At 42.5% G+C, this 21960-nt stretch overlaps 1 protein-coding gene across 5 annotated transcripts in view; it reads left to right on the top strand.

Moving 5' to 3' along the window:
* TSHZ2 (teashirt zinc finger homeobox 2) overlaps nucleotides 1–21960 on the top strand; it is a 213170-nt gene that overhangs the window by 138992 nt on the left and 52218 nt on the right. The window contains exon 3 of one of the 5 annotated variants that reach the window (XR_014887777.1): nucleotides 5952–12847. The exons of the other annotated variants lie outside the window; for them this stretch is intronic. The gene's annotated coding sequence lies outside the window, so the exon portion shown is untranslated. The remainder of the gene's footprint in view (nucleotides 1–5951; nucleotides 12848–21960) is intronic. 5 annotated transcript variants of the gene reach the window in all.

Below are 21960 nucleotides of genomic sequence, written 5' to 3'. Positions count from 1 at the left end.
GAGGTCTGGGAGGGGATGAAAATGGTGGGCTTGGGCTGCACTGGAGAACCAAAACAGGGTCACCCTCAAAAGAGAGATCAGTAAGGCCATGGCTTCCTTGTGATCTCAATTCTCCTGTCTCTCCCAGCAGTGTTCTGCAGGCCTGGTGAAGGTCAAAGTCAGGTTACTCTGTCTGTGCCAAAGCCCCAAAAGCCTTCATGCATGAGGATGCTTCACCGTTCCCTTTGGGATATCCTCTCTGCAGCACTACCAGCTAGAGCTTCCTCTGTGCCATCGAGCTCATAGCCTCCAGCTATAAGTGAACGACTGTTTGTATTCCATTCCCTAGCCCTGAGCATGCACAGTCCTTTGTAACAGGAGGTGCGCCCAGCAGCTGAGCACTGCTAAGACTTCCTTTATGACATTTTTCTGCTTTCCTCTTCAAACTGAATAGCAGTGAGTAAGAAAATCAGAATAGTCATATAGGGTTGGGTCAAAAAATCCCACCCAGTGATATCAAGCCCCAAACCTAAGTTTCCCCTCCTTTTCCCATTCTTTTTTCCACGAGGGTTTCCCAGCCATCAGTAGCAGGATTAGATTTCTTTTGAACTGTACACAGAAGAGAAATTGCAATCTTACTGCGGAATTCATAGGAGCTTCGACCAGTAATTCAGATGAGGCCAAACTACTTGTTCTGTTGTGCATGGATAATGCTACAGGGATCCCTTCTGGGTCTGCTTCCTGCTTCTTTTTTGTACACAAACAAAAGTGTTTTTCTCCTCCTGTTGTAGAATGTTGAATCCTAACTACAAAGTTGTTGTTTTCATGAGCTCATTTCATGAAAACTCCCAAACATTCTCTGTTTCTAAAAATCCCCAAGTTTATACCATAAACCACAGATTCCCTGGAATTATGTATCTCGCTATGTACAAGCAATAACCTGCCATAGTGCACGGCTGCCAGCAGATACCTCCATCCCACATCTCCATCTCTCCACTTCTCTGTCTTGTTCCAAGCCAAGGTTAGAAGCAACTCAGTGCCCAGTTCCCTGTCTCTGCCCTCTGCTGCTCTCCAAGCAGTCTTTGGTTGTCACCCTGTAGCTGCATGCTGCACCACTTGCTGCAAACACAGCATTGGCTGCACAACATCAGCTGTATTTCTGAGATCACGTCAAGCTACTGGCATTGATTCCTATAGGGACTGAGTCCTCGTGGCCACCGGCTTACTTTATAGGGCCATTAAGAGGATTGATGTTGCCTTTTAAGCACCTATTGATCTACATCCCAAGGGACATCGCAGAAGAAGCGTTCCACTGGGATATGAGTATGCCATGTCCTGCTTCTGCCCACTTGCATGTAAACTGAGCACACCACTCTTACAAGTAAGGGCAGATCTGAATGCTTCCTTCGTGCTTCCTCAGCTCAGGGGCAAACAGCTGTGTGTGATTCAGTCCTCAGAAAAGCTTTCCCCTAAACTGGACATACAGACAGATAGGCTGTGGGTGGGCTTCCAGTTCAGTAAAAGTCACTTCGTAACCTAAGGAGCCCTAATCTGTTGGCCATGGTTTTTTATGGTGCAAGACCCAGGTTTGTCATCCAGAGAATAGACGATGGGGGAGGTAATTCTGTTTATTTGATCAGTGTATTTTTAAAACGTTGCTTATGCTCCCAGGAATTATGTGGAATTCTTCTATAAATCACAAACTCACAAAAAAAAAAAAGAAAAAGAAAAAAAAGAAAAAAAAGAAATCTCTCAGTATTTTTCCAAAGAGATCAGGGTGAAAGTTCCTATACTCATTTTTCATGTCTGTAAAAAAAATATCAACAAGAATGATAAGTATAGCCAAAAAGAGTGTAAAAGCACACCCTGTCATTTGTTTTCCATGTGCCATATGTTTTCTGAATCCTGCACCTCCCACATACAAATTGCACGCAATAATGTGGGGTGCATACATTACTCAGGATTATTTAGTTAAGCCCTGCCTATATGAGGGAATTAACTTAGATAAAGTCAAGCCACTGTGCTTTGTTTTGTGTTTTTTTTCCTTATTCTGGATTCATAGAGTAGAAAATTAAAGATCCCACTGTGCCAGGCTTCATGTCATTTGGTTTTAATTTAATTCATCTCTTCAATTCTCTGTTTCTCCTTCTCTTTGAGTATCATCAGTAGGTGGTCCAAGCATCAACCAGAAGATTTACTGGCAAGAGTAAATGTATGAATGCTATGAACACGTTGTTTTTCTGATATGATTTAATGACCTTTTTGGCATTCCCATGGCTGTTGAAATCTTCCATAATAATTCCCCTTGGCAGGCAAAGCTCCTGTTGATCAGGTGAAAGCTGATGCAAATGTCAAATGTCAATAAATTTGTAATCCATAAATGTAATACTCAGTGCCAGAGTGAGACAGGGTTAAACAGAGTGCAGCAGCAGACACCTAAGGTATGAGCTAAATCTTCATATTGTGAACAGAAAAAAGGAAAGGAGTATCACCTCCAAAAAATCCCCGTAGCCAAACTCTTCTCCTCACTCCCTGTTCTCCCTGCATGTTTTCTGAGTTGCTGAGCTTTGACAAAGGAGGTTTTGATTGCGCTCGGCAGCATGAGGCTGGGGGTGCTGGTTCTGTCCCTTGCTCTGTTTTTGACTCATTGTGTGAGGCTGGGAGTGAACTTCTCTCTGTTTCCAGAGGAGCTCTTTCCCATTGCAGAGGTTTCAGAGCCATCGGAGTTTGATCCTGGAAGTGATTAGTTATGCAAGATATTCCGGTAAATTAACAAGACCACTTATATAACTTAGGTGTTGCAGGAACGAGTTGTGACTCATTTATAGTTTTAAGATGCTTGAAAAGGGCGAGCCATGTTTGAAGCCTGATTTTATATACAATAAAGACATAAGAACAATCACATAATTTCCCAAGAGATTTTCTTGAGGGCCCTCTGCTTTGACCTTTGGCTCTGAAAAGCTCTGGTTTGTTTGACATTGAAAAAAAGCAAATGTGTGAATGCAGTGCCACGAGCATTTGCACTTTGAGCATGCTGGGGCTGAACACAGCTGAACTGGAAAAGACTGCAGCAGCTAATGTACTGGGAAAATATAACAGAGGCATTTACTTAATAACTCAACTAATTCCTTTAGCTCACCTTGTAGAGATTTAACCTTTGAATGAGAGAGTCCCTAGTTCAAAATCCTATGTCTCCTCTGTCCTTGTGTTAATTTTTAAATTATATATCATTGTTGAGAGGCCCTTGTGTTGAGCATTACAGGCTATTTTTCATGTCTAAACTGGGGAATTATAACTGAACATTAGCTACTGGCTATAAATCACACGGAACAAAGTGGCATCTGCATCTACTCAGTAACGAGAGCGGGAGAAATGCAACTTACTTAAGTTGAGACAGGAAAGAGGACACAAGCGCAGCAGCAGAGATAATTGTGACTGGGGAGAACTAATGGTTCTTCGAGCCGCGTGGGGCTGCGCAGCCCTGTGCTCAGAGCTCCACAGCCAGAGCTGTAAGTGCACGGTCACAGCAGGAGCTCAGGCAATTTGCAGGGGAAATGCGGAGCTGGAAGATATTTCACACACCCCTGCAATGCCGCCTAGCACGCTGCCGGTCGCGGCAGGCCAGCCTCGGAGTCAGGGAGAGCTTTTTCAGAGCCTGGAAATTGCGCTGTTTTGCTCTCCCCATCCCCGTCCTCCATCAGCAAGCATGAGTGAGCAGTGTCCACAACTCGCTCTCCCTGGGAAATGTTTTTATTTCTAATTATGGCTAAAGCCCAGGTGAGGAGGAGGCAGCACGGCTGTCAGCACAGCCATCCATAGGGCTGTGGGTCTGGGCTGTGCAGCTCTGCCCACTGCTCTGCTCACGGCAGGAGCACTGCAGTGCCTGTGCCTTCCTGAGCAGCTCGACAAAGGGACAGCACTATCTTAAAACCAGCAAGAGAAGCTTAAGCCAGTGCGGTCTCATTCTTGCATTTGTCTCTGCTGTCCTTTCTTTTACTCTGGGGCTGTATTTTTTTAGTTCCCCGAACTTTGAACAAAGCTTCCATGATCTCTTGTGTCTTCCCTGGGGCAAGCCAAAGCTGTCTGTATAGTTTTGGGGGCCACACGCTTCCATTTGTGCAGTGGCAGCCAGCAGAGTTTCTTCATAAACTGCTGCACCAAATGCAGCAGGGGCTCAAGGTGAGCTCTGCCTGCATTGCATCTCAAAAGGAGAACAGAGCTCCACAAAGAGGTCCCCAGGCGTTGGGTTTGTTCTGTTTGTGCAGTGCCGAGCACAACGAGTTGCTGGTCCAGGCTCCAAGTGGCAGTAATTGCAGTGGGTGTTTTGCTGATTAGAAGTAAACTTCAGGATGTTCTTAAAAGCTTTGCTTTAGAGGCCTATGTCTGGTACATTTATTAGGCTGTTCAGCAGTAATTCAGACAGCAGAGAATTGGTGAGGACCTGGTCTATCTAATTGTGTGTCTAAATCATAGTTGCACCGTGATTCAGAGGTACTAACATTACAGTCTGCACCGAATGGCTGAGGTTATATGGTCAGATTCCTGCAGATGGTCAGTTTGTACCATAAAATTTGAAATTACAACTTGCGCCATAAAACTACTGCCTCAAATTTATTATATATTGCGGCACAACAAGCAAATTAATACTAGATGCAGTATATGCCCAGACATTAATGTGAGCAGAGGATGAAATATTCTCTTCCCGGCTCATTGGTACACATTCCCTTCAGAGCACCAAGGAAGGCACCAGGAGTGCAGCCCTGCGTGGTGCCGTGCCAGCCTGGGGGCGGTGGGAAGGGCATCGCAGCCCAGCATGGGGACACTGCATCCACCCCAGCATGGGGACATTGCACGCACCCCAGCACGAGGCCCCGGGGCTTTCAAGCCCGCAGTTCTGCTCCATGTGCTGTGCCTGCAAGAGCTGAGCGCTCAGCAAAATCTTTTTATTATTCGTCATAAAGAATCACAGCTGTGAAAAGCAAACTAGGGAAGGGGAGTGGGAACAGGCAAGCACGCTCCCCTGGACCGGTGTAAATCAGGAGCAGCTCCTCTGTAGGTCTGCTGAATTACGCTGCTGTCACTCCGACATCAGCCCAGAATCAGCCCCTTTACCTGCAAGAGATGAGTGAAATATCTTACAACTGTGTGTCCAGGAGCCTGCTAAGCTTCTTGTAGAGTTGCTGTCAGTATGCCCAGGGCAGAAGCATATTTTTTTTCTTACTGTTGTACATAAGGGCTCTGCTGCAGCCGACAACATGAAATGTGTTAGTTCGGTTTGTTCAAAATGGAGTGTGTTTGTTAAGTGTTGCCTCTTTGATGTTGCGCTGCCATCTCCATCTTTGTCATCATTGCCCATCTTTTTCAATCTAATGAACTCAAACCATCAGTGCAACTTAAGTTCGGCTGTCTGTTCTTGCATAGTTAATATTAAAAATGTACTAACAGTGTGGCTGCGAAATCAAATTATGCACATAAATATGCTGGCATAGCAGAGGAGGCGGCAGAAGCTGAAGTTAGCAACATTGATGCCAGTTCACATTTGCAAATCAACCGTCAATCTGTCATTAAACATGTTATCAAATGATGATAAGTGTATGCTTCTTGCTTGCATTGGCGCGCTTATTCCCGATGTTGATGTGCATTAATGGGATAATGTGCATTAACATAGTCTTGCTTGGATGAACACAAAACATTTTTTATCCGTCTTAGTTTGTTTCCCCCTGTGGCCCCCAAGTAAGTGTTTTGTGTTATCAAATTGCCAAAAAATGGGAAAACATATTACTTTTAATTAGCAAAAATTTTGAGTCGTTCTTTTTTTTAAAATTTTTATCCAGACTCTCCTGTGTGTTGTCAGTGGAGGTGGAGGGGACAGAAAAACATTCCCTTGCCTTCTTTAAGTAAAACGATTAATGTCAGAAACTCAGAGGCTGACAATTATGCTCTGTCTTAATGCACTGGCCTTTCATCTGCAGCCCTTGCTTTTGACACGAGTGATGGTTTCAGTTCAGCGATATGAAAGGCAGGAAAGGAAATGATCTCAGGCATTCCCAGCCCATTGTGCGCTGCTGTACGCAGACATGGCAAGCAGTCCTCGTCCTGGCTTCAGTTTGTGGTTTTGCATGCAAGTCGGCAGCGGCTGTACCTAAAGATTAAACAAAAAGCTGCAGAAGAGCACGGCTGCTCTAGGAGGGAGTGGAAGGAGCTTCCCACCCGCCGCCCAGCTCTGCCACCGCTCTGGGATGCGCTGCTTACAGCACGCGCTGCCAGTGAGCTTCCTGGAAGTGGAAAAAATCCTAACGCAAAGTGACGGAAGACATAAAACCCTAGAGAGAGTCTGGAGACCATCCCATGTCACAGGGCCTTCCTGCCTCCCAGCCCTGCCCGCAGCGCCCGCCAGGTGAGGGCTCAGCTCTGGGGAGGCTCATTGCCCTGGGAGCCATTTCAATAAATGTAAACATTTGTGGTGATGGTTTGTTGTTGTTGTGTTTGTTTTTTAATTACTTCTATTCAGAATCGTTTTTTTTTCTACCCCAACACAATTCAGAACTTTTGGAAAAGCTGAGGTAGAACTCTACCAGAGCAGGAAAGGCATCTGCTGGTCTTTTGTTCTTCTGGGACTTCAAGGTTTTCAAACTCTTTAAAAAGCAAATGAAGCAAGGTTCTTCCCACCCTTTGGAGAAAAGCTGTTTTAAATCTTCTTGTATTTATGCAAGAGGGGCAAAATTGTGATGATCTACCAGGTTTTTTACAGTAAAACAGCAATATTAATGAAAAACAGTCTGGATAATGTCTGGTCCTGTTCAAAACACCACGACTTATTCCAGGACTTTTACTAGGCATTACTGGTAGTGTTATCAAATCAGGCTCAAGACTTGCCTTAAAGGAAAGTCAATCATTTAAAGTGTTTTATTTTTAGTTTATGAGGTGGAAAATAAAACTCCTTCTAAAACTTTTATGATAGACATCATATTATTTACATGTCCCTAAAATAGCAACTATTTCTCGTATAATAAAAAATGTTTATAAATTGCTTTTAGTCTCTGTTTATGACTGCATTTAACATCCAAACATGGCTTGAGGTTCGTCCTGAACCTAAAAAAATCAGAGCTAGTAGAATAACGACTTTTTACAATTGAATGTTTTGGTAAATGGGTCAAATTCTTGATCACTCTTCCTTTTTTTATCAATCTAATAATACCATTATCTTTAGGCTTCTTATTCAGATCTCTGATTTCTATTATCTAGGTGATCTAAAGGAAAATAATAGGGAATAATTATTGATTTTTTTAAATTGTTTTGATTTTTGAAAAGCCTATTATTTCTAAATTGTGGATACATCAGCACAAGTTTTGTACTCATAAAACTCTAGTAACAGTAATTGCATTCCTGTTATCTGTAGCTTCAGTGAGACCTCATGTTTTCTACTTCTAATCCAAAGATCTTGTCTTCTCATAAAGAGAGCCTGAATTTTAAGTTTATTTCTTGCTACACATTCATTACTGGCAGAATTTACCCAGCAACATTTCTTTTACAGCTGTGTTATGTTGCTTCTACTCCATGAGCTACCTTGAAGTTAATTTGTCAAACATTTGTCCCACTGCTTAGGGAAGGTTCCTGATCAGATGAGTGGACCAATTTGTCATGGCTTGGTGGAGGGGTGCCGGAAATCAGACGGCTTTCAAAAGCCTTTGTCTGGGGGACTCCTGTAAGGCAGCTCAGGCTTGGATCATGCGGGTGACTTTTTATATCACAAACAGCATTTGGACAACTAGTAGGTGAAAACTGTCTTGCCATTTCCCTTTCCAAGATGACTTTGACCCCTTAGACAGACCTTCCTGGAAGCTCTTCATTGCCAGTGTCCAATTCTTTCTATTTTTGGCATTTGGCATGCAACAGATCAAGGTATAAAATGGGCATATCAAAACTGAACCCAGATCCAAAATCCCAGCTACATCATGATACTGTTTGGGAGAAGACTGGGTCTGGGTTTTATCTTCACTACTTCAGTCAGTCTCTGCTTTGAACAGATGCATTCATCAGCTGCATTAATTTACCAATTGTCATTAAGCAATTTAAAACAGTGGGATGCTGGGTTGTTCCTCGGTAGTCATTTGTCAAAGGAAATGTTGAAAGAGGGAATTAGAAGTAACGGAGTTATGCTATTCTTCCTCTTGATTCTCCAGTCTTTATTCTTCATACTGCATATTCTTCTATTATCTTAGGCTAACTTTGGAGTGTTTGTCAGTTTTTGAAAATGGCAAGTAATTAGTCAATATGTTTTCACCATATGTATCAAGCTCAGTAAAGAGGCAACCATTGGCCTTTGTCATGGCACAGTAAGCGTTCGTTTTCTCAGCACTTCAAGTTACGCTAAGCGTGTGGTGAACGCCAAAGAATTTAATGAGGAATTTTACAATGAAACATTTGACATAATAATTCACTGTTCAGCTCAGTTCACAAATTTGGGACGAGTCCCCGCTTCAGATTTCATCAACTTGTGCTGTTCACACTCGAGGTCTTGCATGAGCTGCATCTCCCCTGCCTGGTGCCTTGAGCAGAGAGCAAAGAGGCTGTGCAAAGGGTGGATAAATTGTTACTGACTCAATGTGGTCCTATTTTACATCTTCTTGGCACAGATGCTGTGTACAAGAGGGAAGAATTCTTGAAACCATGTTTCCCTTCCAGACGGCCTTAGCACTTACCCCAAGCTAGTAAGTGCACTCTTTCCATGGAGAAATTCTTGCTTTGAGGCTTCCACTGTTGCTGACTGTCAACGTTCTATAAAATATAAAAAAAATCAGAATCTGATTTTAATGCTGCTGATAAAAAGTGTCATTTGCCCCGATTTCACCTTCTGAGCAAAAATATGTGCAGTGCTTCTGGAGAGAGAGAGAGGATAGGCAGCAGCCCTATCGGGGCCCTTGGGAATACTCTATTTCAATTATTTGTGGAACAGGTTTTTACATTCTTCACTGGCTTTCCTTAGATTTACAAATAGAACTTCTGAGCTCAGACTCAATTCAGTGTTTTGTTTAACATTTTGGGGTACGTACAATAAATAGCCACAAATAAGAATGATGGCGCATTGTTTTACTGCAGTCGTGATTTAAATATATGTGGCATTGCTACTGAAGTCAATAGGACTTTCTCCTGAGTATGTTTTGCAGAGTATGGTATCATTAAAATATGACAGTTAATAGTCTTGTTTATGTTATTATATTTAATGAATAAATATATCAGTCTGTACATCAAAATCGGTTTTGTTTATACTCTTTAATTCTAGTCTTATCTCCCCTAGATGCATGTTATATCTTTTAATTTTATAATTATCCACTTTATTCATGTGTGACACTACAGAACTGCCACTTATATCCTATGAGACATCCAAATGCAAACAGATGGAAGACAAGCATCCATTAGGAAATTCAGATCTGGATCTGAATCCAGCTCCGTATTTTCAAAGACCTTCACACTCTCAGCCCAGGAACTTGGTTGAGCTGCTGTATAAAGGAACAGCAGTTGCAGAATGGGAGTCTACACAGCATATCTAAACACAAACTGCAACAGGGACTTTACATGATCCTCCAACTAAATATTACTTTCTTCCTCTTGAAGGAGACCTGTTCTTTAAAGGCAGAGAGGGAACACTTCTCACATTGGTCTTCCGAAGTTTTTCAAAAGAGGAATTCAAGGTTTATTGGGCAGGAGAGAGAGAATGGAAACATAAGCATAACTTCACAGCCAAGTGATTATAACAGTTGGCTGGAAGGAATGTCAGTCCACGCTCCAAGGAGCACTTTAACTTGACTAAATTCACAGGACAAAATACTTTCACTGTCCTTGCGTGTAGAGGCTCAGGGTCTACCTCTCCCAGGTGAGCAACCCCAGGAGGCAGCAGAATCCTGCTCCTGTCAGCTTCTTCTCTCTCAACTGGAGGTTCACTTTTGCGAAGATCCTAAGGACCAAATGGTCTGTGTCCCTACACCAGTGCTGGGTGCTCTACATCCTAAGAAATCCGTCAGCCAAACGATAGTTCTAGAAGAGCAAATTCCAATTTATTTGCTTAGGAATCTCCTGGTGTGTCTAATTACTCGTAGTATAATGATGAAAAGTTTAGTAAAATGTCTTGGGTGTTACACGTATAGGATGACAGCATCCACAGGAGTCTGCATGTTCTCCTTTAAAATTTTTCTTTCAGTCTGTTGATGTAACGCAAAAAATATCTGCTGTGTGATGCTGTTTCCAAAAGGCAGTGCCTTCTTTTATATCCAGTAGCCAAAACTTGTGTGAGAGCAGGCTGGGAAAGGGGAACACCCATGTATAAAACCACAGCACAGAGCAAGTCGCTGAGATTACAGGAGAGCAGCTGGCAAGAAGAGACATGTGCAGTCAGATAATAACAATTAAAAAAAAAAACAAAACTTGTGATTCTGCAGGTTTCTGAAAGCAGTGTCATTACTTAGCACGTTTTTTTGTTTTGCATCTTCTCGATTGGTATATTTATTTGCTGGGCAGCACTTCAGCCTGTTAGATTTTGAAAGCCTCCCTCACCTATTCAATGAAAAGAACTCCTGGTAAGTGGCCGTCAAAAAAGTCACCCCTCCAAAGCAGTCATCTGAGGAAGGGAAAATCTGCTCAGGAATGTGGCACAGACGAAGTGAATACTTTTCCCAGTTAGCACTTGAAGAAGAAAATATCATAATATTTAAACCAGTTTTGAAAACTTTCCATGAAAATAGGGGGAGGGAAGAAAAAAAAACATAAAACACTGGTTGCATACAGAGAGAGGCCAAAGAGGGTTCAGTTACCATAGAGATTATTACTGGCAATTGGTACTCAACAGCAGATTGGGATCTGTTAGCAATATTTTTATTAATATTTTTCCTTAATTGGTTATTTATGTATTTTGGATCCATCTCTGTGCCGAGCCCAGATTTTACTCTTTACCTGTCACTCTTTTTGACATGAAGCAGTAACGGCTGTGCCAGATATCAGGCGTTCCCTCGATTTGTAAACACTAGCGTGGGTCACGAGTACCAGAATGATAAATAACACGTGGACAAGTCCCTGTGCTTGGCTTTGGGTGGCAAAGGGGGGGGAGAAGCATCACAAATGCTCTCAGTCTCTGCAAGCCTTCACCAGAAGCACTCTTCCGTGCAAACCCTTACTGCCATTATAATTATGACAATTTCTGTAGGTACAACAGAGAGGATTCGGAGTGCCTTTTCTCCTTTCAGTTTTCCCTTGTGTCTATGCAAGCCCAGTCATTTAAGACGTGCATGTTCCAACGCACAAACTGGTATTAAGAAAATATCCTGTTGTGAAGCATTTCCCTCCCCTCCCTGTCTTCCCTTCCTAAAGGATCATCCTGTTGCCTGGGTGTGCTGCAGCAAATGAAAGCAACTCGCATCTTCATCACCACTCCAGCAGAAATATGCTGAAAGGCCCATGTTAAATTAAGGGACTTTTTTAACCAATCAGCTGCTACAAACTGAATTCTTAATTTTTTAGAGAGTGCTCCATCCTGAACTTAGCCAACATGAAACATATTTTGCTATGTTACTGGACTGTTACCCCACAGGTGTGCTGCTGGCAGCCCACCGGGTTTCCATCCCCTTCCCCCTCACTTCTCCAGCTTTGGGGTCCCAGCAGTGGGGAATGGGCCCAGGAGGGCTCCCAGCCCCACACACTGCTTTAAGAGAGATGGAAGATGAGGAAAGGAGAGACGTGCCTTTTCTCCTCTAATCTCCTTTAGTTATCATGATCTCAAGGGTTATCTGTAATGATAGTAGGCTCTGCATTTCAGATGGAAATGTGATTTTCCGAGCTGCTGGTGTCACTTTAAGTAAACAAAGTTAATTCTGCTTCCTGCTACACAAGGCCTAATCTCATTACCCAAACCACAAGTAGCTTAACAGAAAATATTCCCGACTGTCAAAAAACTTAAAATAAAGGTGGGAATTGTTTTTATCTTTTGTCCCCCTCCCCCCACCCAGATCCCTCAGTGCACATTATCACATCAGATCTATTGAAACCTATTCAGATCCCTCAGTCTCTGCTTGTGGCTCCTCTTTCATTTGATGCACCTATAGAATAATAGTACTTATGCTGCATCCTCCCCTGTTATAAACCCCAAACAGCCCCTCTGGGTTTAGCAGAGTTCTTCGTGGGTTACATGTGGAGCATAACCAGGGAACCAATGCTGCTGACGGAGTGCTGCAGTGTTCCCAGCTCCAGCTTTAGGCAGGAGGGAATCCAAGCAGACTACGGAGTGATTCTCAGCTCATCTCAAACCAGCCACCAATCAGAGGAGAATCATTCACACAACCCTGCAACAACAGTGTTTTCCACCCCCTCTTCATTTAAAATGACCTTTATGTGATGAGATCGTCTGCCTTGCTGAGCCTTAATTGCTTAATTAGAGAACTGGGTTCTCTATTAGGTAAATGTTTTTTAAAATCCTGTATTTTTTTGAATGTATGTTGTTTCTTTCATTTTAAGTTCATCAGCAACATTTTAAGAGCTTTAAAAGGGCACTTTAGAGTGGATATAGTTTGTTAGTTTTATTTACTTGTTTGTTGTTTGAAGGCTTTGTTTCTCTCTCTTACCCTGAGATGTGTTTACAGCACAAATCACTCCCTTTAGGAGTTCCTCTGCCCTGCACTGCCTCACATTCACACTGCTGTGCAAAAAATGGAGAGGAAAAGAAGGAAAAAAAAAAAAGAAAGAAAGAAAGCTGCCTTTCATTGAACAGCTGTTTCAGGTTCTGGGTGTGATTGGGAGTTTATTTATGGGCAGGTGCCTGGGGGCCTAAAGAAGTGCTCTGCCTCAGCTGTGGAGGTCCCAGCCCACGTCCTCCCTGACCACGGTAAGTCCTGCGTTCCTCCTGCTGCCTTTTGCAGCTGGTTGTGTTTTGTTTTCTGTTATATTTGATTTTTGAATATTATCTTATTTTTGTGGAGGTGTTTGTAAGGTCTGTTCAACCAATCTGTTGCTGTAGGATTGCTTCTGACTGCGTGGTTGGTGGTGGTTTTAAAGAAGTTGACTGATGCGTTTGTTCTGGAAAGTTCAGTGGGTTTTGCCTTGGGCTGGCTTGTTTTTGGGTAGTATTGTTGTGTTGATGCACTGCTCTGAAAGCAGAAGGCTCCAGAGGTGATTTGTGCAGATGCCGATCACAGAGATAAGTGAGAACAAAATAGTATTTCTGAAATAATTCTTGGGGTTGGAGCAGCTGTGCTCATGCCAAAACCTCTGCTGCAGTGCTGGGGGTGCTGCGAGTGGCCATGGGGCACCAACGTAAGAGGAAACCCATTAAGATGCCAAAACGGTTGTAGATATTTCTCCCCAGCATCAAATGTCCTCTTGCTGTGCTCTTTTTAAAGTAATACCTTACTGGAGGATGTTATTGTAAAAAGTAAAATAGTGACTAATAAAGATGTGGAAAATGGACCAGAAATGAATTTGGGCAGGACTGGCTATTAAATTATTTGGTCCACTTGTAGTGAGAAAGTTTGGGCTCTGTTCATAAAAGGGCCTTGAACTCATTGTTGGTGTTTCGGATTGAAGGAATCTCAAAGGCAACTTGGCTGACCCTTCCCTGTTTGTATTGCTCCAGTAACACAGCTCCTCACGACTGGCTGTAATCGTGTTCCCATTGCTTCCAGCACAGTGCAGGATGGCAGTGAGAGAAAACTTGCAACCTGTGGAGCTGTGGGGAAGGGAAGAAGCAGCACTGCTGTCCTGATCTAGAGCACATGTGAGGGAAAGTTCATGGCTGCACTGAGTAAGAAGCCCCGATGAGTAAAAGGAAGCCCATCAATATTTAAGGAAATAGAGCCTGCAGGACAGGCAATAAGAGGTGTTCTCCTCTGGCACCAGTGAGCACAGTGAGTTACCTTCTGGACTTTCAAAGATCTCTGCTTGCATTCATTTCAGCCTAGTTGCTTTTAAGGATTGCTGTTCTGCCTAGATTTCAGGAGTGTTATTCATCTGTTTGCTAATATGAATTCAGCTCATGGCAAGATTTAATTGCGAAAGGTGATACGGCTTCTTTTTGAGTAGTTGCGTGTGGTATTTTGGGCAGGCTTTCTCTACTCAAGCTCTGAGCCAACAAAGAGCCAGGTGGCTGCGTTGGCATGGTGCTGAGCCCTACGTAATAAATCTGATGAGAGTTTATTAGCTTGGCACCACGCTCCCTGAATTTTAAGGGGTTTGGATGAGTTCTGGCTGGCATCCCATTGGGTCAGACATACCCCTTGTTATACGTGCCGAAGGTAATAGGGGAGCATGCTGTCCTGGTCTTGCTGATCAGCAAAATTCATTTGTCCTAATACCTGTGCAACTTGGAAGTTAGTTTTTTTTATATTGATTTAAATTAAAAAAAATCTTGTGTCCCTTCTTAAGTATGGAGAAAGGAGCAAAGACACACTTTGAGGTGGGGCAGGACGTTTGTGTGTGTGGCCAGAAATAGGACCTGCAAATAATTGATGTTTACCAGCAAAGGCCAAAAACACTTAGAAATGATCTATGTTTAATATATTTGTTGTAGCCCGGGGTCATATAGGGATATGACTTTTGGGAAAAAATGGATAGAACTTGTAGTTTTGAAAATATGTATTTTACTGTAGGGCATTTTCAAAGCCTTTTTTATTGTCTGCATCATCTCTTTCACTTACACGTTTCGTTTTCCATATATTATTCATGATGTCTATCTTAATAAGTTTTGGTCCAAGCCATTGTTCTCTGTTAATAGTTTGTCACAAATAACATTGCCTGGATGTGCTGCTCTGACACCCTGTGCTGACCGAGGTGCAGCCCCAGGAGCAGGAGGTGAAGCCCATTGCGAGGTTCAGATTTGTTCCCCCCACTTGCAAGTTTCTCTTTTCTACCCCAGCCCTGCTCAAAGCCTTGAGAAAGGCTGGTTGATGTCCATGTAACTCCATGCACTATTATGGTTCCTTATGAGGAAGACTCAGAACTGGAATAGGGGCTAAGCAGCCAAACTATAGGAGCCACCATACCTGGTTTCAGTTTTGATCCACGGTATTAAGGATATAAATTTGGGAGAGGTGCATCTGCAAACACACAGAGGCACTGCATGCACCATGTGTGGGGTAGAGAAGAAATTAGTGTTCACATGCTAAATAGCTGTATTTTCTGCAGCAGGTTTCCATACAAGCATTTTTCATGGAGTAGTTATGGACAGCTGAGACCCTGCCTGATGCTCAATGTGTGGCTATCGAGTTTATGCAAAGTGTTGATTTTCTTAATTTTAAGTATGTTCTTTTATACTTTAACTCTTACCTTCATTCTGCAATTTACCTCTCAAAAATCAGTTGTGTTATTGACTGATTAATTTTCTTCAATGCCAGAGGACCTTCAGATGGGATGTAGTCCCCCCATCTGACCTTTCTGCCATTAGCTGCAGGTGGGACAGCAAACCTGCTGCATGTAATCCATTTTGCCAAGGCTGTGGTTCTGCCTTTATTCTCCTCCTTTCTTTCTCTTTGTCTTTATATCCTGAATTGCACATAAATGCTTGCATTCAATCCAGGCTACTTTTTTTTTTTTAATGAATTAATTTCTGAGAAAAGTCTGACCAAACTGCGTTACAAAGCAGCTCAATCTGTGTATTATCATACATAGTTATGATCAACAAACAGTCATTTGGGTATTTAAACAGAAGAGGAATATTTGTACTTATTTTCTTTCTCATGTCATAAGAAGCTTTTCTGAGGCCATAATATCCTCTTAAGGCAGAAAATAGTGCTGGTGACAAAGTGTCTGACTGGATCTGTGATCTGTTCACTTCTAATGAATGGAAAGAGAATTTCTTTTTACTGCTTGTATCAGACTGCTCTCAGTACCTTCAGTGGTGCAATTCACTCCTGGGGACAGGAGCAGAGTTCAGGTCAAGATTGGTGACAGGACCTGATTCTCTGCAGGTGCTCCCACTTGCACTCCTGACTGGAGTTCTCTGAGAGTTATACTATTATAACAACTTGTATTTCCAGAGTAAGCAACTCAAACTTCCATTTATTGAACAGTATACGTATGCACATTAAAACCATCTCTTCACAAAATGTCCATGTTACTTTATTTTTTCCTTTGGTGTATTTTTTCCCTGCTTTTTAATGGGATATCTGATTTATGATTGCAGTTCTGAAAGCTGTTAGCTAGTTGAGAGCTTCAGACTGAGCAGGAGTCAAGGATGGCTCTTTTTTGTAACTCCATCTTCCAAAGTCTGCTGTAAATGCAAATAGTGAAAGGAGATGCCCCAATGTGAGGATGCTGATATTCACATAGTATAGGAAGTGCCAGCGTGCTATGTGTGAAGTAACTTTATCACAGGCCATTTTGTAAGCTTTCTTTAGCAGAGAAAGTTTCCCCAAGTAAAAATGTGTAAATTCTGTGCAAAATTGAGACATTTGGAGTTGGGGGGGTTGGGGTGGAGGAAGGAAAACTAGTTGCAATTGCAAACTTGTTTTCTTCCAAGTTTTTTTGCTACAGCTTTTGTAGCTGAACAAAGGAGCCAAGCGGAGGTGCTCGTCTACGGGCATCGTGTTTTGCAAACCCCACCGAGCCTCTGCTGGGCTCTGGCTGTCAGCCCTTTGGCAATACCAGACTTAGTTTTAAGCTTTATTTAAATATTTGCTGAGCTCTAAGGCCTGATCCTTTCCTCATGTCGTTTCCAATGAAGCAGTTTCTCTGACTGGCGCTACTTACCCCGGACTACAGGCAAGAGCGGAGCCGGGACATGTGGCACTATATCTAAAGATCTATTAGATCTCTCAATTAAACACATTGTTTGAAGTTGTTTAGCTGTTTCTAGAGCAAAGCAAGAACTTCAGAGAGAATACTTTGACGATAAGTGAAGAGGAATCTGTTTTTTGCCTTCTCCCTGCCCTTCCACCCTATCCCCCTTCCTCTTTTCCCTATTTGACTTTTCTGTTAATTTTTTTTCCAAGGGAAATTTTAAAGTTAAGTCTACAGTAAAACCTTTTGCCAGCATAGTAATTTTGGTTAGGGGTGTTGTTCTTATTTTTATAGCACTTCTATGTTGGCACAACATTCAACATAGGTTCAGCTGTATTTAAAAAAAAGAAAAAGTGAATTGCTGATGCAGCTGATTTCATTGAGGGAACTGTAAAAACTCAACTGCCACAAACAGTCTTTTAGCAGGACAAGCTGCATCTGTGTGAGTGGGCTTTGGTGTAGCTGTAGCTGTAAAATGTAGGGTTGGCCAACAGCGTAACCCTCAGAAGCAGTCCTGTTGAAATGTGCTGGCTTTGAACTTATTTGGCCTCCATATGCTGAAGAAAGGATGGCTGTAGCATACTAAATTCACAAGACTGAAACAAGCCTTATAGTGATTAAATCCAACTCCCTAAACATAACTTAGGCAACTCCCCAACTTGACTTCTGTAACTTAATCTCTTATAGTAAAAAATACAGCTGTGCTAAATAGAAAATCTGTGGCTATTGCTCTGCTGCCCTCTTTGATTATATTATCGTCAGAAGATATCATTCTAGCATGCCTTGGTTTCGCAGTCTGTGAAACAAGCACCCAGCTATGTCTCAGTGCTGTAAGGCTCAGGAGCTTGGCTAACGAGGTGTTTGGACGTCTTGGTGCACAAAGGATACAGGCAGAGTTGCTAACACCGGATGAAGAGGACTCTCTGGCCATTTTGTACTTGTGAAACAGTAGCACCACTTACTGGTTTTGCTGGAGAAATTCCATCCAATGAACCCAGGCGACGGTGTTAGCTTCTGTTGTCATTATAACTATTTCTTCAGAGCTAGGAAGATGTACTCCATTACCCTGCTTGCTGTAGCCCAAAGGATCAAAGATAAGGATTATAATGGTTATGTTCAGGCAGAGGGTTTGTTGATTGGGATTTATCCTTTTAAATATGTGTAAGTCATAGAAAGCTTTGCAGTCGGAGGTATTGACTTCATTGATCCATGCCAAGAGCAGAAGAAATGCATGTGGGTTGAAGTGGAAAGGCTGTGTGAGATGCTTATAATAAAGATGTTATCTTATAAATAAGATATTGCTTTATTCCTGACCAAGGAAAATTAGAAATCCGGACTGTGGGTACACCAGTCAGTTCATTTGAAGTTAACTGTGGCTGTATTTGTCTTAGGTGATCAATATTCAGTACTAGGACCTTATGTTCCTGTTTCTGGTCAAATGAGATAGCTGTGCAGGTCCTGCTTCTGCATTGTTTATGGGTTTTACAAGGAGAATATCTGAATGAATCAACTTCTGGAGGATAATGAGCTATAAATGCGCAGAACATCACCTTCATCACTCAGAATAAAGTGGATGTAGTGTAGGTCATGATATTACCTTTGGAAACAGCTAAAATCCTCTGTCTTATTAGCTGAGATTGCAGAGGCTGACAAGGGAGGCAAGTGGGGTTAGAGGTAAGAGGAGAGCGAATTGTCACAAGTGGGGCCATCCCTTAAGACATTGGCAAGTCTGAATATATCAGCTTACATGAACAAACAAGCAACAAATCCTACAGGAATAACAAGGGCAGCTGCTGCAGGCACGATTGCCTGGAAGATGCAGGGTTAGGTTACATTTTGGGAGTGCGATGTTGCATGGTTGGGTCACCCCTTATCTGGAGCAGTAGCAGCTCATCAGACTACAGATACAAAGTAGAGGATGAAGGGATTTATCCCCAAATACTTCCTCTGCAGTTGCACAGAGTAGGAAAGAGGCTCATTCTGCAGCCACTCGAGCCACAGCCCTTTTCTCCTTTGCTGGTGATGATGAGGCTGTTCTGACTTATGGGTAGGAGAAATCCCACCCTGTTCCTGCAGTCCTCTCCTTTAAAAACACAAACTCAGTGCTTTCTGCAGTGCGTCCTGGGTCACCCCCTGCCTTAAACTTTTGAACCCTGTTAGCAAACCCACGGTGGGCAGAGCGAGGGGGAGCCTCACCCCATGGAAAAACCCGAGCCGAAGAATCCTCAAGGGGACAATTGAGCGCTATCAAACACAACTGCAGTAATACTTTACTGTCTGCTGCAGATATTGAGCCCTCATTGCAGTAATTGTCACGGTGACAGAGCTGGGAACACTTGCTGTAATTAGGACAGTTGTTTTGTCATGTGTAACGATCTGAAGAGAAGCAAGGAAAAGAGGCGAACGAGCGCTAATCTGCGATAGCATGGCGAAGGAGAGCCATGCGCGGAGCGGCGCGGCTGCTAATATATTGTAAATTCAGATGAGCAGGCATTTTGAGAAGGTGGAGAAATACACGTTGAAACAATACAGCTATTCAGGGGAATTCATGCTCTCTCAGGTGTCTGTATCTGGAACAGCAAGTGCAGATGTTTTGCTGTAAAGAGGTTTTGAAGGTGATCCTGGTGACATCTAACAAATCCTCAACCAAAATGTCTGTGTGTGTGTGTGTGTGTGTGTGTATGCACATTTGGAGGTGTGTGTAGAAAAACTTTAAAAAAAAAAAAAGAAAAGAAAGTAAGCACATCTCTATAAATTATGTGTACGTTGCTCCTGCAGTTGGAGAGCACACAGCATGGAATTAAGAAAGCTGGACATTCAAGTGTTGTGTGTTTAAAAATGTCATTAAATCCATTTATTTCCTCTCCAATAATGGCTTCAGCCTCCTACCTTTTTTCCACTTCTAGGCAGACTAGTATTAAAAAATGAACTGTTTTTGCTGTTGTGCTCTGCAATACCTTCTATGCTGACTCCCTAAGCTCTTCCTGGCTGGTATGGATGAGTTTGGCCTGCTGACAAACATAAGCCTTGCATCAAAACTCCTGGGAAATAAGGCTGGGATTTTGCAATTGCATGACCTAGAGCTGTAAGGTATTGAATACCTCCTGTGTATTAAGGAGGTAAGCATTAAGCATACAGAAGAGAGCCATACAGGGATTTCCATGGAACTGAAGTCCCTTGGAAGCCAATCCCCCAGGCTCAGTGGGCAGCCCCTGCCACCACACCGTGCCTGCTGGGGTAAGATTCCTGCACCCGCTGTCTGCTGAGCTCTGCTGTCAGCTGCAGGTGACTCAGCTTGCTGCTGGGAGGTTAAAGGGGGCACTGATGTTTTTAGTAATCATGATCCCATCTGCTGAAAACCTTTAGATTACAGTCATTGCACTGGGCACGCTTAGGCAACCGGAGGGCTGCTCAAGTAAGTATTGTACCTAAGAGATGGTATTATAATTTTCCTGATTGAAAATTTCCAATGCAAAGCATTTTTTCTATGAGAAATGGAACTTTCAACTGAAATAACTTTTTCCCTACTTTCTGAAGAAAAAAACTGACATTTTCCTTCACAGCTGGAAAGATCTCGAGGCAAATGGCACTTGCAACTTTGTGTTTGTTTTTAGCATTAAGCTAAATTTAGTGTGTGTATTTTCAGTTATTGTTTAGCTCTTTAGCTTTCACTATTCAATGGGATCTTGCCTTCACTACTGATGCCAAGCAGAGTTTTACCACATTCCGTAGGACCAGATTTTCACAACATCGAACTTCTTGTAAGGAATTTGAATGTCCAGTAGTGGTGGTCATCAGCCTGTAACCGGGATTTTACAGAAGGTTATGGGGATGAATCAGGGAGCAACAGACCACTTAATCTGATGTTGATTCCAAATAAAACAACATAGTGCTTAGCTCAGAAATCCATTAGCAGGGAATTAGAGGGTACAGTATAATTTGTGAGAGCTGGGGGGGAGTTGAGGAGTGATGTCTTGTCAAACATTCCATCTTTTTGGCATGATTACAGGTCTACAGAGTAACTGGGCTAATGTAATACCCATGGACTTCCCCAGAGCATCTGCCTTAGCCCACTTGATATTTTCCTTTGTCAGGTACTTAACTGAGTCAGATGGTTTAAATGTTGGCTCACCAGTGGGTGCTGCAGTGTTGTGAATGGGAGACACCAAGGAAATACCATCTTCCTAAATGCTTTTGTCTACATAATATTTGTACCAGTGATCTGAGCGATGATGTAAAGGCTATGAGATTACATGGAGTCGTGCATAGGAACAAAATGAGTCTGCAGTTTAAGGTGCTTCAGTCCAGCGAAACTCATTTTAATATGGTCACATATAAATAAAACTCTGTGGGAAGGAAAAAATAGGCCATATCTACTTGTGCCTTGGAGTAGTTCTCATATTATCTAAGTTCACAGAATAGTGCTATGAGGGAGGCTAGGACAACTCTGTATAAATAAAACCAATGATAAATTAACTATTAAAAAAAGAAACTGAATAAGGCAAATAGATGTAAGGAATAGATTTTAATCTCATATGCAGCTTTAATTGGGTCACCGCATGAAAGGCCTGTGTTTCAAGAATATGTGGGAAAATTTGGAGGAGGACAGCAGAGATGACCTGAAGGCTGGAAATCCACCCTGGTGCTGTGAGGTTTAAAGAACTTGACGTATTCAGCTATCAAAAATGGTGAAAGATGCTTTGATTGCTGTATGTAAGCATCGCTACGCAGGAGCCAGCTCCCCAGCCTAGCTGACAAAGCACGTTTAGCTGGATGTTTATGTTGACCAACTTTAGCAGTAAGATAGCGTATTAAAATAAGATGCAGTTCCTGGTTGTGGAGGTGAAGGAAGCTTGCAACAATTTCACGAGTGCAATCTTGAGTGTTCTCCTTTCTCCCCAACAGGATTAACTGCCCTCTTGAAGCACATACATCAAATGAAGCTAGATGGTAGGGAAATGGTATTGGAAAGACAGTTTAGAACTGACAGGTCGTGTGTGCTTGTGTGTGTGTGCGTGTCTGAATGGGCGTTTGTGTGACAAAGCAAAGCAGCTCATTTATGTGAACGTTAATTAGTGTGTTTGTGTTTCACACAAGGATATAAATGGATGAGATTAGATGGTTTCTTCAGCCGGACAACTAAACAGTCTGATGGGTGTTTAACTCACATAAAGCTTTTTTTTTTTTTTTTAGCTTTAATCACACTGAGGAAGTAGATAGATTTGT

Source organism: Meleagris gallopavo, chromosome 22 (genome assembly GCF_905368555.1).
Source record: "Meleagris gallopavo chromosome 22, MGAL_WU_HG_1.1, whole genome shotgun sequence".
In the NCBI taxonomy this organism is placed as follows: domain Eukaryota; kingdom Metazoa; phylum Chordata; class Aves; order Galliformes; family Phasianidae; genus Meleagris; species Meleagris gallopavo.
The sequence above is the reverse complement of the archived record's forward strand: the minus strand, read 5'-3'. Positions and strand labels throughout refer to the sequence as shown.